Source organism: Syngnathoides biaculeatus, chromosome 19, assembly GCF_019802595.1.
Source record: "Syngnathoides biaculeatus isolate LvHL_M chromosome 19, ASM1980259v1, whole genome shotgun sequence".
In the NCBI taxonomy this organism is placed as follows: domain Eukaryota; kingdom Metazoa; phylum Chordata; class Actinopteri; order Syngnathiformes; family Syngnathidae; genus Syngnathoides; species Syngnathoides biaculeatus.
This window is the reverse complement of record NC_084658.1, coordinates 5685121-5699614: the sequence shown is the minus strand read 5'-3', so window position 1 is coordinate 5699614 and position 14494 is coordinate 5685121. Positions and strand designations below refer to the sequence as shown.

At 41.4% G+C, this 14494-nt stretch overlaps 1 long non-coding RNA gene across 1 annotated transcript; it reads left to right on the top strand.

Annotated features, from left to right (window-relative positions):
* The first annotated feature begins 2898 nt into the window (after positions 1 to 2898).
* On the top strand, positions 2899 to 14468 carry LOC133492491 (uncharacterized). The gene is made up of 4 exons (XR_009792642.1): positions 2899 to 3819; positions 7901 to 7992; positions 8096 to 8296; positions 11132 to 14468. It is a non-coding gene; the product is annotated as an uncharacterized LOC133492491 (long non-coding RNA).
* The last annotated feature ends 26 nt before the right edge of the window (positions 14469 to 14494 follow it).

The following is a 14494-nucleotide window of genomic DNA, read 5'->3' as shown; positions in this document are numbered from 1 at the left end:
GCTGAACCTGAACAGAGATCAGTTTGTGTGTTTGAACTGTTGCAAAAGTAGCTTTTTAATCCATTAGTCACACACCGTGAGTAATCTGTCTCATCTAATCCAGATTTACAACAAGGGTGCCGAAACGGCACTAGTGTGCATTGAGAGAGCATCAGGGATGCTGCCGTGAATCATCCAATTTCACTTCATTTGTCTGAAAATAATTAATTGCACATTTTTCTTTTTCCATTCATGCAAATGGAGTGCCATGACAGACAAGGCAATTAAATGTCCTCCCACCAATGAAACACTCTTCCATTAAATGTATGTATAATGTACAATAAAGCCATGTATACACCTATTGCAGTTCATACTGTACAATAGATTAGGTCAGAGCTTACTTCAAGCATAATAATTCTTTTGGTTAAAGGACCACATTTCACACGGATTTAAATTGAAAATAAAGCAGCACGAGCACATTTACTTTCACTTCTCAAGCAGTGATATATGAGTGTAAAGGTTGAATAATAGTTGTCATTGTTAAGCTTCTTTTTACTGTACACTTCAGTATATTGCAATGTATATTCACAGGGTTGTTCAAAATGGCTCCTATTTTGAATCATAAAACAACTCTAATTAGCCTTTGCACTTTCCATTGTGTTGGCTCTATCGAAAGAGTCAGTTGTCAAAAAAGAACCATGACGAAGATAAAATGTCACTTGGTAGAGTACTTTAAATGAAGTGTGAGCTTCCTCTTTTGTAACCCAATCAAGGGGTACGAAATAATTTGCTGGTGTTAAAATAATGCAAGCGGCGCACTGCAATCAGGTGTCAGCTAACTGTGTGTTCAGGATAACGTAGCATCTGGTCATGCTGGATAAGATTGCAGTGACTTTGCAAAGTTTGTTTGCCTCCCTCCTGATTTTTCTCTGCTGCTTGAGATTTTGTGTCAATGTAGTCAACCTCCTCTTTGACTTCGCTTTGTGTTCTTCACCCTACAGAGCAGACAACAGAATCATCAAATTGAATGCATTGTTGTGGCATCTCTTTCATAGAGACACGCTGGCCAAAAGAAAAACTCTGTTTTGGCTTAAAGGAGAAATCCAGTGCTTGCATTAACAGTGTATCCAATAGGTCATGTAATGTGTACCCTATTTTGACAATGTGACGTTAAATCCTCTCTCATTTAATAGTGTTTTGAGAAGATCGACAATTACGGATTTTCAGGGGCCTTTTAGCCTAGCTCCGGCGTCCGAGGAACAAAAAATCTTCCCAAAACACTATTAAATGAGAGAGGATTTAGCATCACATTGTCAAAATAGGGTACATATTACAAGGCCTATTGGATACACTGTTCATGCAAAGCACTGGATTTCTCCTTTAATGTTACTGCCTAAAGTTGGTATGGAACAAAGCTGTTTTGTGTGACGTAACTGATCAGCAGTTCCTGCGTAATATTGAGTCAAAGAACACCTGAAACAGTTTAAAACTATCACCAATTTTCCTCAAAAGGCACTGTTGCAAGGAAATGAATGCAGAGGTCAAATAATTTTTGTCACTGGTAAGATCACATGACTCCTTGTGACTGTCTTTCTAAAGTCAGCTACACACAAAGACAATATGGCTGTTTTTGTCTGGATTTTTCCTGACCAAGGACATCAAATGCTCAATTATCGTGTGAAGTGAAATAATAAAATAAATACCGGATGGAGCCAATCAAGAAAGCACCCCTTGCCCCAGGAACAAGGCAATGACCGGAAATAAAACGATGCTTGTCTTACCCAATGTTTTTTTTTTTTCTCTCTCAACACTTGTAACAGTTGTACTTCATTGTTGTAAAATTAGAACCATTTATGTATTGTCATATTACCACCATTTTTGTAAAAAAATGCATTTTTGTGTAACAGCTCAGACTTAATCCTTTTAACGTTTAGACTTTTGTCACACAGACTTTTCTTTCTCATCACTCTTGTGTAGATATACTTTCATTTTCTACTTCAGTGTGGGCGTAACACCTCTTTGTCTAAAAACACAAAAACAGCACACACGCTCCTTAGAGGAGGTAGAACTGCTTACAATGAGTTACTTTTGTTTAATTGCACAGTAAATCTAAATGAAGCGCAAGCGGGACTTACCGATTTCGGAGAGCAAATACAGCCTATTGATTGCAGGACTGATGTGGCCAGTTGCTTTGTGAGGGAAAGTTTTGTGTTCACCATTTGGCAAGTTAAATTGTGTAACGTGCTGACAAAATCCTGCAGAGTGGAAACATAGGAGAGTCGTTTTGAACGTGAATATAAATCCAAATCGGGATGATCTAGATTTAGGATGGTCACTACAGAACAATGCACCCCAAAGTCTTTCTCCAAGATGTGACACCTTTTTGGTTGACTTCAAAGTTTTGATCAAACCATAAATATTTGATGTGCATTTAAAGCGGCTGCTTCTCAACAGCCGTGACTCACTGTGTTGTTTGTTGTCGTACAGCTTTGTACACTTTGTGTGTCCTCGGCGCAAGACGTGTTTGGCTGCAGGGTAGCGATTCTTCCCTTCTTATTATGAAAAGAAAAGCAGTCATATTACTTGAACAGTTAAAATGTTTCATAGCTCTGAGTCAAGAACAAGGTCAAGGTACCACTGTGTTATGAACATGTATTCCTTCTTTCTTAGTCTGCATGATTGATGTACTGTGCTTTTTAAGACAATTGAATGCTGTGCATGAGTCTTTTACACATTTCTTACTCACTGTGTTGCTGAGATCTGTCCGCACGACTCCCAAATAATCCTCCCGGAGTTCGGTGAGAGTCTGTTGGCTGCTGCAGCTTGAGACCAGAGGTAGAAGCTGAAGAAGCGGGAGGATGATGCGCAGAAGATGCTTGTGGGAAATACAAGAATATGTTTTTAGCAAAGCAGCTAGCATCAGAAACCCATTTTCCTTAGTAAGGTTTTGTGTTCTCGCCCTGCTATGCCGTTTATCCTCACTAGGGACACAGGCGTGCTTGGAGCCTATACCAGGTGACTCTGGACAAGTTGCGGTGTACACCCTAAACAAACAGCCTTCAGTGCTATCCTTCAGACCTACCATTCATGTTTGGCAATGGCACAAGGGTCCTCAGAACTGGGAGGTAGATGTGCTAATAAATTGGCTACCATGCAACCACACTCGGGTTTACAATCGCAACTATATGGTGATGCAGAAGTAATGCAACAAGAATGTATTTACATGAGTAATGCTTAGTCGTAAGAAGCAATTAGGTAGTTTTTATTGGCTCTGTTTTAGAGACTTCAGTGCATTTAACAACGTGGTTATTGTGGTTGGAGTGACTATTTGTGTTATGGGGCTTTCAGCCCAATACAGAAACATCTAAGTAGGATATAGCCCTGTTTTTACATCACTGAAAACTGCAACCACAACAATCAATATTAAACCTGGCCTACTTCTCTGGCGGTGTCGAAACACGGCATTTTTTTTTCCGTTTTCTTTTTATCCTTACTGTATTGGACAGGTGTACCCAAGCCAGTGAGTGCACCAAATAGTCCAATCTATCCTATTACAGACACGACGAATTATTATGAAGTAAAGCAGGCTAACGTGTGTGGTGCAAAATAGGTCAGAATGACGCACTGAAGTATGATCCAAAGCGAAAGTTTAAAACGACTCTTGCACTGTAAACTCTCCACCTTTTCCCCGAAATTACTGTTTTAATTTCACTTTCCTTCTGACTGGCAAATGGGAAGTTCCAAACAAGGTATTTGCATCGTTAAGAAGGACTTTTGGCGGACGGCTGAGACGCGGAAGGTTCTGCTTATTTTCCCAGCATGGAAAGCCACTCTGTCTCGGTGAGTTGCGCGCGTCTGCCGTCGTCGCGACTTACCATCGGTCATTCTTCATTCATATTCCCCGCGGCTTGTTTTGCAGTGAATAATGCTGCTCGGACGGGCCTCGTGGTTCGCGCAGATGCGGTTCACACATGAGGTGGCGTTTATGGGGCGCGTGGACAGTTGCGTTTAAGTGTGGCTGCGTTTTAATTCCTCACGTCCTGCCTGCGCCACGCATGTCTAACAGCGAGCTTGTGATTTTTTTGCCATGCGTCGCCACAGCTTCCACTTTGCGCTCATATTTCAACCTGTGCAAATGACCCGCAGTCACCCACGCAATTGTACTTTGGATATTGTAATTAAATAATGATCCTCTCTCAGTAAAGTCACAAAAGAACTTTGTGTGCATTCTGCATTTATTTAGTTGAACACAAAACTGTGTTAGGGGTTTTGTTTGCCCCGATTCTTTTATTATGCAGTTTGTGAGAAAGGACTCAGTGAACAGGAGATATACCGTGAAGAAAATAAGTATTTGAACACCTTGCTATATTGCACGTTCTCACACTTGGAAATCGTGGAGGGGTCTGAAATTTTCCTCCTGTTAGTCCACTTTTAAAAGTCCACTTCCACTCCATGTATAATCCTGAATCAGCTGCACCTGTGTGAGGTCGTTACCTGCAGAAAGACACCTGTCCACCCCATACAATCAGTAAGACTCAAACTTGTAATATGGTCAAGACCAAAGAGCTATCTAAAGACAGCAGAGACAAAATTGTACAACTCCACATGACTGGAAAGGGCTACAGAGAAATTACCAAGCAGCTTGGTGAAAAAATATCCACTTTTGGAGCAATCATTAGAAAATGGAAGGAGCTAAACATGACGGTCAATCTCAATCAACGTGGAGCAAGATATCACCTCATGGGGTCTCAATGATCCTTAGAAAAGTGAGGTATCAGCCCATGACTACACGACAGGACTTGTTCAATGACCTGAAAAGAGCTGGGACCACCATTTCCAAGGTGACTGTTGGTAATACACTAAGACGTCATGGTTTGAAATCATGCATGGCACGGAAGGTTCCCCTGCTTAAACCAGCACATGTCAAGGCCCGTCTTAAGTTTGCCAATGACCATTTGGATGATACAAAGGAGTCATGGGAGAAGGTTTTGTGGTCAGATGAGACCGAAATGGAACTTTTTGGTCATAATTGCACTAACCGTGTTTGGAGCAAGACGAATGATGAGTTCCATCCCAAGAACACCATCCCTACTTGTGAAGCATGGGGGTGGTAGCATCATCCTTTGGGGGAGTTTTTCTGCACATGGGACAGGACGACTGCACTGTATTAAGGGGAGGATGACCGTGGCCATGTATTGTGAGATTTTGGGGAACAACGTCTTTCCCTCACTCAGAGCATTGAAGATGGATCATGGCTGGATCTTTCAACATGACAATGACTCAAAGCACACAGCCAGGAAAACCAAGGAGTGGCTCGCTAAGAAGCATATCAAAGTTCTGGCGTGGCCTAGCCAGTCCGCAGACATAATCCCAATAGAAAATCTTTGGAGGGAGCTGAAACTCCGTGTTTCTCAGCGACCGCCCAGAAACCTGTCTGATCTAGAGAAGATCTGTGTGGAGAAGTGGGCCAAAGTCCTTCCTGCAGTGTGTGCAAACCTGTTGAACAACGACAGGAAATGTTTGACTTGTGTAATTGCAAACAAAGGGTACTGTACCTGTACTGTACTGTAGCGCTTGCCGTGAGATCAGATGAAGTTTGCCCACAAGCAATAACAGCAGCTTGGACTGATTCAAAGTAACTCTCCGAGAACACAAATCTGTCCCAAAAAATTATTTAATAGACTTCAACTTGACTTTCAACTGTCCTATTTAATCAATCACCAATACAGTCTTCTACCAGCTGAAGAACACATTCAACAGCTTGCATATGCCAAGCAGAGCAGGAGAAACTCATCCATCCTTTTATCTCGAGTAGGCTTGACTATTGCAATGATTTTCTGACTTGATTCCCCCAAAAGAAAGTTAAACAGCTGCAGTGCATTCAGAATGTTGCAGCTCAAGTTCTGACTAGAGCAAAGAGATCAGAAAATATCACTCCAATTCTAAAGTCTCTACACTGGCTCCCAGATAGTTTTAAAATCGACTTTAAAGTTCTGTTTCTGTTCTATAAATCGAAAGACACACTAAAGGGATATAAGCCCAGAAAAGAAACCCTAGAGTCCAAAGCAGCTTTTAGCCAGTATGCTCCAGCCAAACACAATAAACTGTCAACAGAATTTAAGTCAGTCACAAGTGTCGTTTTTTTGAATTTACACTTTTAAAGGACCTTTCTGCAATGTACATTGTTTTTCATTTTATTTGTTAAATGTTTTTGAACTGTGGTGTTTGTTGATGTTGATGTTTTACTATTTTTCCCTTTATTTTTCAAATGTTTGAATTGTTGAATGAATTGTTTGTCCTATTCATTAAATGACTAAAACTGTATTGGCGACTGTAGCTGTACTGTAGCCAGCACCTTAGCTTTGGCGGTGGTGAGGAACACCTATGCTTTTCACCATTGTAGAAAGAGCATTTTTTTTTCTCTGTGTAGAGCAAAGCAGAGTGTTTGTGGCTCTTTGGAGTAAACGATTCAATGTGGCAAGCATTTGCCCAACCCCGTCAGTGAAAGCACACCCAATTAAGGAAGTGCGTTATATTTTATTTATCTCTCATAGCGAGGACACAAAGTGCAAAAGTCTAACAATCTTGACAAACAATTGTCGGAGGGTAGGGACAAGTGGGGTGTGGTGATGGGGGGAGTGGGGGTCTAAAAAAGGTTTTCCACCATTTCAAATTCCATCCAATTCTGAGCTGCTCATCCTCACAAGGGTAGCGGACGTGCTGCAGCCTATCCCAGTTGACTCTGGGACACACTGACCAGCTGTTAAACCAAAAGCAAGCAAATTGTCTTAGAAGTTTATGGACATTAACTTGGACAAATGATAAATGATCAATGTTTTTTCCATATTTTCTGTCATGTTTAAACATAATCTTTATTCAGTCTGATGTCAAAAACCCAACAGGCGCTCCACGAAAGCAGCAGTAATGGAATCGGCAGGCATAAGATTCAGGTCAGTAGGCAGGCGGGAGTCAGTACACGAGAGAGCAAGAACAGGATCAGGAAATTGCCAGAACGAGGCATAAGACAATAATCTGGCGGAGGCCAGACCGTATGTGTGATCTTATATAAATGTAACATGATTATTTGAGACGAGGCGCAGGTGTGTGTCTCCGCTGATTGTGCCAGGTGCGTGCCGCATCGGGGACCAGTACAGCCAGGAGAGGGACCGGCAGAGCATGAACGTCCAGTAATGGGCAGCGGATGTAACTCCACTGCGGGTCGTTGCCAGGAGGGTTTGTTGGCAGGAAAAAACGGCACGCATTGACAAGCTCTCGGATCTCTTTTTTGATGCTCACCCACCAAAGCGTTGTTCAACCACCAACTTCGTCTTGGCCATGCCCGGGTGACACATGTTGCGAATTGTGTGGGCCCAGTCAATTACCTTCACCTTCAGTGGGGGCACAAGATATAGCCTGTCGGCGGGGCAACCTGCCGGGCTGGGGGAGTCTTTAAGGGCTCACTTGGGTCTCAATCTCCCAAGTGAAGATTGAGACGAAGCAGGCGTCGGTAAGAACCGGGGCGTGATCGGACTCAGTTCTCTCCCCCTCGTGTACACACGACATCACATCTGGCTTCCTGTTCTTGGTCCCTGGCCGATAGGACATAATGAAGCGGAACCGAGTGAAAAAGAGCGCCCACCAAGCTTCCCGGGCGTTAAGAATCTTGGCGGCTTTTAGGTACTCTAGTTTTTTATGGCACAAGGAACAGGACCCGAGTCCCCTCCAACCAGTGTCTCCATTCCGACAAGGGAGTCTTAACGGCAACCAATTCACGGTCTCCGATGTCATAATTACGTTCCGCCGAAGTCAGCCTCTTGGCGAGGAATGCGCAGTGGTGTAGTCTCCCATCTCTGGGACTCCTCTGAGGGAGAACCTATCCCCAAATCCAACGCATCAACCTCAACAATAAACTGCCTCTCAGGGTCAGGCAAGATGAGGACGAGAGCTGACGTGACACCGCCCTTGAGCTCGCTGAAGGCCGCCTGGCAGGCCGGATTCCAGTGGAAGGGTGAGGTTAGTGCATGCAATGGCGGGGCTACAGTGCTAAAATTCAGAATAAATTTGCGATAGAAGTTAGCAAACCCAATGAACCTCTGTACCTCTTTGTGATTTCTAGGAGTGGGCCACTGAAGGACGGCCTCGACCTTCCCGGGATCCATGCGGGTCACCCCCTCTGCTGGGACAAAACCCAGGAATGAGATGGAGGGTCGATGGAATTTGCATTTCTCTGCTTTAATGTACAAGTCGTGCCGAACAGCTGCTGCCGCACAGCCCAGATGTGCCCGACATGAGACTCTTCATCCGGGGAAAAAAATCGGTACTAGCCGTCGTCTACTATACGAAAACATGCCTGTTAAGCATTTCGCGTAGGTGATCATTGATGAAGTTCTGGAACACAGCTGGTGCATTCGTGAATCCAAAAGGCATTACCAGGTACTCATAGTGTCGTGTGGGTGTGTTAAAGGCAGTCTTGCACTCGTCCCCCTCCCTAATGCGCACCAGGTGGTATGCATTCCTCAAGTCCAGCTTGGTAAATATTGTAGCTACTTTGAGCAGCTCAAAGGCCATGGTGATTAGGGGAAGAGGGTACCTTTTTTTATGGTGATGTTGTTCAGATGCAGGTAATCGATGCAGGGGCACAGGGATTTGTCCTTTTTCTCCACGAAGAAGAAGCCGGCTCCGGCAGGTGATAACGAAGGTCAGATCAGGCTCGCCGCCAGCGACTCTTCCAAATAGTCCCTCATGGCTTGGTGTTCTGGGCCTGTAGAAGAGTCTACCCCATGTGGGTGAGGTGCCGGGCAGTAAATCATAGCGCAGTCATATGGCCGGTGAGGTGGAAGAGATTAGGCCTTGACTGCAGAGAACACCTCCTTCAGATCAGAATAGCAGGGAGGCACAAGGGTTATGTCTGGATCCTGGTGCAAGTCCCGCGAGAGGTCTGGATTGATCTGCGAGCCCCCCTTCTCAGAGGATTTGAAGCATGTGACGCCGCATTTCGAACCCCACGACTTGATTTGTCCGGATGGCCAATTATTGAGGAGGGTTATGTTGCTTATGTTGAGGGGGTGGGTGGATGGTGGAGTTTTTGCAGGTTGGTTAGCGTGGAATTTTTTTAAGTATACATCAGTCTCATTTGGTGTGTGCGATTGGTCATAAGCCCGGTGAATGAGGTGTTCAAGGGCAGCACAAAAAACATTATAGCATGTTGAAACGGAATTTAACTCTTTTTAATGGCTGTAAAAGTGGGTGGTGGACGGGGTGAGAAAGTGGGGGGAACATGTCTGCATCCTCACACGCGACTACGCCCCTGCCTGCTGTCAGACCAATGAAAATCCTTTATGGCAGTCATGCTCAGGATGAGAGAGGGCAGACAGGAAAAGCAAAAGTCAGTCAGACAGGAAATGACTGCAGACCAAAAGGCATTGAGAACCCTTAATGTTTTGCAATTAAATTGCTTCCCTGTAGTAAATATGATGCATAACAAAACAAAACCAATTTGGTGATCTATTACTTTTCTCAGCCCAGAATTCTGGGGGAAAAATATTAAAACTGAGGGTCACTGATAATGTAGTGGTACACACACCAAGTCCGCATTTTGCTCAAAGTTAGCTGTAGCTCCCACAACATGTGAGGATGAGCTGCTTGGAAAATGGATATGGAAATGAAAAACTGCAAGTTAGTGTGCTGTTTACTTGACAAGGTATACAAAATAGTTCCTGGAGCCACATCTGTCCCCAGGTTTACAGCAACACTTAATAGCCTCACCATTGCGCCATTAATAGCACCACTACCTACTGTGGATGTTGTAATCAGTGTTAAATAAAGTAAAACCACTCACCCAAGTAAGGCACCCTGACAGACGCGAAATGGGGAAGGACCACGAAGATACTGGTCCTGTTCTGCTGGAATTAATAGACTTTGTCCACAGTGGATAATAAGTGTATTTAGATCGAGCAACTTTTGGGATGCTTTTGTGTGCAAAACCACAGAGACGGTCCTCCTCTCTATCCCTCATCAAATGTTTTAATTCCCAACCGCTGTACTTCAGTATGACTATAGAGTACGATGGAGAAGTGACCAATCAACCCATGCGATATCCAACACTGACACAAATGGTGTTTCTTTGGTTTGTTTACATGTTTTCACATTTTATTTAGTTTTACATATTTGATACTATGACATATATTCTCACACGTATACTACACATGCTATACTCGAAGTAATAAGAGGCTCTTTACATTTCTATAGAGTTGTGTATAATAACACTCAAATTGAAATCCATTATAGTTTTCAGTAAGTGGGGAAAATACAGATTTTGCTAATTTGCAAAATAAAGTGACACTTCCTAGAGAGAAAACATACATGAATCAAAAACCAGAAATGTGGTGAATCACGGCTGGGGGGTTATCTGTATGGAAATATATATGTGCCACCAGGATTTTATATTGAATATTGGAAAATTTTATTTTGTAAAGTTCACATTGTTATTTCAAAGTGATCACATTTTCAATAGCTGTATTTCAGTTTAACTTTTCAATGTTAACAAATTCGCCATATAAAAAATGCAACCTTTTAAAATTAAAATGCAATATTTTCTGTCTCCTGAGATTCAACTGGCTTGTGGCTACAACTGTGTGAAATTCTAAATATCTAATTCTAAATTCAGTGTTGATTGTTAAGAAGACCTGAATTAACCCTGCCTTCTTAACACTGAATTTAGACTGAATTTCAGACAGCCAATTGTAGCCAGTTGAACCTTCAAAATGCAATTTAACTGTACCATCACACCCTAAACATGTCATCGCAAAAAAACAAAAAACAAAAAAACAAATTGAAAACCCTAAAACAAACCATACACCTGCACCTAACAAGGCCAGAGGAAAAAAAAAATGTTTATGGAGTATGTCTACATCTTCAAATTTTAGGGGGTGTTGTCCCAAGTAAGTGATAAAAATATGCACAAACAACACTTGACAACAATAAACCTCTGCTGACGTTATTGAAATACATAATTAAACATGAACAGTTTCACCCCATGTACTGTTATTTACATTGTATAATTATTATCGTGAGTTTTTTTTTTCCTCATTTGACAGTGGTATTTGCCTTTGACTTGGGCTTATCATTTCAAATATGTGTATTTGTGCCACAGGTCTCAGGTGCCCACTAACTGAAGACATGTGTCCGAATGTGAGCGTAACCACGGTGACGGCAAAACACACTTCCGATGGCCTCCACGCACCCAGATTCTTTTTGGTGATTGTGGCATGATGATTCACTTAAAAAGTATGCGGAGCTGTGCCCCAACAAGAATACACAGAAGAAAATTCATGACATTGCAAATGCTTTCATTTGCATTTTTTTAATTTGCATTGGATTCACGACACAGTTTTAAATGACTTTTAAATGTATTGGCTTTAAAACCCACACCGGTGTCCAACTCAAGGCCGGGGGGCCAGATCTGGCCCACCTCATGATATTATGTGGCCCACGAAGGCCAATCATCTGTCAACTTCCATGATTCTTACGAAAATCTGGACCAAGATTTAAAAATGTCACGTACAGTATCATAAATGATGACGTTGAGATATTATAAGCATTTTTGTGTTGCCAAATATGAACAATGGTTGAAAAATCCATTGTACTTGATTTCTGATTCAAAAACTAGTTAATAGATTTCACGTGTAAATATGAGGCGATTAAAGAGTTTTCTGATTTCACAGTCCTGACAGCCCTCTGAGGGAATCCATGACTACAATGTAGCCCGCGACAAAAATGAGTTTGACACCCCAGCTGTAAAATCTGTCAAACAATATTATTGATACAAATGATTTGGTGATAATTGGTGTGTTATGAATCATATTTATTTCCATCCCTTGCCCCCAGAATCTTTGAAATGTATTTAGTTTATGTCTGAATATGGTTGTAGTTTCCAAAACGGGCTAATCTTGACGCATCATCCTTCTTTACTTGCACCAAAAAAAGAGGAAACAAAAGTAATCCATGACCCGGAGTTGGTTTGGTTAAAGAAAACCGTTTACTTGAACTCCAACAGCAAAAATAAAGTAAATAAAATTGTTTCCAGATCGAATGGGCACAGCATATCCAGGTCAATGAACAAAAATACAAAGAAAATGATGATGATGGTCAAAAAACTTTCGCACCACCATCCATATTTCCAATGTCACTCTTTTTTTGCCTAACCTTTGTTCTTCTTCCGGTTCATTACATCATCACAACATACTGTATCAACTACAGTATGTAGCAAACCTCAAATCCTAATTTTAAATATCCCAGAATGCATTATACTCATCATCCACAGCATACATATAATAGACAATTATCAATACACAATATCACATAATTAAAACTTAGCTGAAATTATTTCACTAATTATTCTGACCGAAAATATTTGAAGAACAGAAATTATATATAGGCTCTTACATTACCGGCCCCTAATTGCTATCAATGTTCTTGATACAGTTATCTAAATACAACTCTATAAGTACAGTATATAGTTACACATTAGAGTTCAGATATTCCAAATATCTCTTAGCCCTGTGGACAAGAAAAAGACAACATACAGGCATTAGCATCTTTTGTAAATCTTTTCTTCAAATTTAATGCGCGTTGCTCAGCGACTGACCTGTTGTTTGGCAGATGAAGTGACTTGTTTTTCACAGGTAAACAAACAATGTAATGACCATTTGAAAGCTTGGCGGCGTGAGAAACAATTTGGATGAAGTGATGATCATCCTTCAACCACTTGTTTTTCTCATTTTGTCTGACATCAGGAAAGTCATGCTTAAACTGCATTTGCCAGAGCTCTTCTAGTTTTGTCACTGATATTTTGTCTACAGAGACTTCTGCTAATTTGTTTACCTCCATGTCATTTCCACCTTTTAGTGGTCTATTTATTGTCCAGCCGAGTATCATCCTCACTGCATAAGGTCCATCATCCACACTACTGATTTTCCTTTACCGGTTCTTCATTCTTAAAGTTAATGTGTAACAATGTAGGATGTTGGGGGGAACATTCTTGACACTGTACCTTTTCTTTACAGTCTTTGCTCATATGACCATCTTTTAGACATGCAAAATATAGGCCAATGATTCTCAAAAATTCTAAATTTTCTTTATGAGGGTTGTCCTTGAGTTTTTTGCAGGTTGGGAAACCCTGTTGGCTTACTTTGCAGTAGGCACAGTGATTACTCTCTTATCTGTTTCCTTCACTTTTAGCTTTAGAAGAAGCTACAGCTGTTGTAAACACCTTCTGTGATTTGTTCCTATCTCCATGCTGTGACTTTAACTTCTGTTGAGGTGATTGAAAGTCCTTGAAGTTTACGCTTTGCTTGTTTTTTTCTTGAGTATGACAGGTAACATTCACCAGGTTTCTTTGAGCTTATATGGGAGCTTATTTACTAGTGCCTTTATGTTAGCTGTATTGTCCAAATCCTCCAAATACCTAAACTCATACATTGCATTGAAGAATCCTGTGAGGAACAACGAATAAGACTGTGACACATCGCCATCTTCCGGTTTGATCACTGGCCAATCCAAGACCTCCTGAATGTAGGCTTCTGCTATCTTATAGTCAGAACCAAAAAATTAATTTGCTTGGCTTTTACATAACTGACTGAGGGTTCCTTATGCAAACAACTTTTGACCAAGTCATGTGATGGTCCACTTGTGTATTGCAGAAGAAACTGTAATTGGTCCCGATTATCACTAGTTCGGCCTTCTACTCCATGTTCCATTGATCTAATAAAGGATTTATATTCAAGAGGATCACATGTAAATATTGCAATCTTGAGATCGGGGAGTAATAATGCCTGGTGGTTTTTTGCAAGATATTCAGTCACACAAATTTGTTGAGAGATGGTCTTACATAAACTCTCAAGCACTGCTTCTTTCTCACAGTCCACCTTTGGTTGTGTCACACGTCCTGTCATCGATACTCGCTGATTGTTGAACTGGTTGGATGAAATTGAGCTACTTTGCTGTGGCTGTGAGCCAGCATGCATTTTCTGCGTCATCAATTTGTTCATCTACCTGCTCTTCTTCATCAAATATACTCATTCCTGCTTGTGAGTGTTCATAATTTTGTAAAACTTCCATTCTCGCACCAGCTGCTGTAAAAGTAGTCCGCATTGCATGCATCTCTTACAACAGTGAATAAAGTAGTTTCTTTGTTTAAGTGCTAATGCAATTTAAAATTATTGCGTAAACGTACACATAGTGAGAAAAGTCCCGCACAGACATGAGGGTGGAACTTTTAACACATATTCCGGAATTGTTTCTTGCCTAATATGTGTAAGTGAAAGCTACAAAACGGAGATTATTTCCCATAAGTGATGTTGCAACACACTTTTAAAGTCTGACTGTTTAGTGAATTGTGTATCTTGTTATTGTGATTTTTTTTCCTTTTGGTGTGCTGTGTGTACATTAATGAAGAAGAAATGAAATTACATGATTTTAGCAATCGGCTGCAATATATATATATATATATATATAT